Below are 1,928 nucleotides of genomic sequence, written 5' to 3'. Positions count from 1 at the left end.
CTATAGAACTCCTCTTTGATGTCACAGAGTCTTCTGTGGCCAGGGAAGGAGATGAAGACATCTGCTAATGCTTTGATAGCCAGACACACACTCCTTATTGTGCGGCAAATTGTGGCCTTGTTCAGCTGTTCTGCATCCCCCACTGAGTACAGGAAGGCTCCACTAGCAAAAAGCGCAAGGCCACACAAACCATTTGCTCCACACTCAGTGCATGGCTCCGTGCAGTGCGGTGCTTAATCCTGGGACCCAGTAGTCTGCATAGATACCTGATGCCATCTGCAGAAAACCTGTATCTTTCATATAGATGGTCGTCAGGGAAGGCCAGTGGGTCCAACCGGTCCCTGAAGACCCTTTCTCGCCTGAAGGCTCTCCTCAGCACAAGTGCTTCTTCATCCACCACATCTCGCACGAATGGGCATGCCATTGTCAGAGCACAAAGGAACACACAATTTTGGGCCTTCATATAGGCTAGTGGCCACACCTGGTGCTGGGGGTGGGCAAAAGAGGGCGATGCCTTATAACGATGACTTGGTTGTACTGATTGCTGGGAAAATAAAAAAACCTTAGAAAGATGCCACCGTCCTGTGTCCTCACAATAAGAGCTCATATGTCATGGCTCACTTGACTTTACGAGAATATACCTAATTTTTATTTTGAGCTGTGTCATCTTCTTGGAGCTGGGGGAGGAAATACAAATAATGATTAATACATTTGTGTTACAGTTAGCATACAGTGTACATTGAAGGCATATCTCACCTCCCTCTCAAGTTTTTTTATTTCAAGGTCCAGTTTCCTAATTGTCCTCTTTTTTATTTCGGACTCCAGTGCAAGATTTTCCATCTTTTTCTTCTTGTACTGAATGTCTATGTCTGCCAGTTCTATTTGGCGCCGGAGGTGGTTGCCATACAACTTTCTGATAGCTTGTGAGCTCTGTGAACACAATACAATTAGCGCAGCTGGAATTTGGCAGGATGTGGTGTCCTTTTATTAATACGCACTATGTTGCCAGGCTGGTTTTCCCACTGTATAGCATCTGGGTCCTGTAAAAGAAATTAGATTTTTTGATTTTGATGAGGACTCCTCACCATTGTAGAGTAAATAGTACTTTCACAGTCTTACCATGATACCTCATGCCTTCTGGAATCCAGAGAGATGGTCTCCTCCTCATCATCATCGTCTCCATCATGTGCTGTTGCTGCTGCACTGGGGCCTTCACCCTATCACATTTAATCGGATTCATATTGAAGCTAGTAGACAAGACATGCCAGGCCTACAGTATGCCTTTGATGGAGTACTCACTGGATCAGCATCGTCTGGTGCTTGTGCTGGTGGCTCTAACAGGAACACAGTGCTGCCAGACACTGCAAGGCAATAGGTAAACCAAAGTCAGACAGTCCAAATTGATTCAATATGAATGTGGTTGTATCCCATGTAGAGATGGAAGGACATACCTTGAATGAAGCGGGTGGCATCTTGGGAGGAACCTATGCTCGTCTCTTTCCCCCAGGGATCCCCTCTAAGACGGGCCTGCCTTTATTTAGCTCCAAGGCCATGTCCTCTGCTGGGGTAAGGTCAGCCTTTGGTGACCCACCACCCGTCTTGGTGACCCACCACCCGTGCCTTGTCTGTGGGTATTCACACAGACAATGTGTGAGCAGGCACCTTCTGGGTACAATATATGCTTGTGCTTTGTTAAATATTAGTCAGGGACCATACCATTCTGCAGAATGTTCTTGTATTTGATTTTGACCTGCTGCCATGTCCGTTTTGGCCCGTTCATGTTTAATCTACACACATTTAATGGAGTCACACTGCAAAAATTACTTGGTATTTGTCTTGTTTTCAGTAAAAATATATTTTAAAAAACTTAAATAAAGATGTATTTTCTTGATTTGCTAAATGACCTAGCAAAATAAGTATAGTTTAGA

At 44.8% G+C, this 1,928-nt stretch overlaps 1 pseudogene; it reads right to left on the bottom strand.

Moving 5' to 3' along the window:
• The window catches only part of LOC127928153 (putative nuclease HARBI1), a 1,180-nt pseudogene extending 752 nt beyond the window's left edge, over window positions 1–428 (bottom strand).
• Between the last annotated feature and the right edge of the window lie 1,500 nt (window positions 429–1,928).

Source organism: Oncorhynchus keta, unplaced genomic scaffold, assembly GCF_023373465.1.
Source record: "Oncorhynchus keta strain PuntledgeMale-10-30-2019 unplaced genomic scaffold, Oket_V2 Un_scaffold_2224_pilon_pilon, whole genome shotgun sequence".
Taxonomy (NCBI): Eukaryota; Metazoa; Chordata; class Actinopteri; order Salmoniformes; family Salmonidae; genus Oncorhynchus; species Oncorhynchus keta.
Note: the sequence above shows the minus strand (reverse complement) of the source record. Positions and strands in the feature narration are given on the sequence as shown.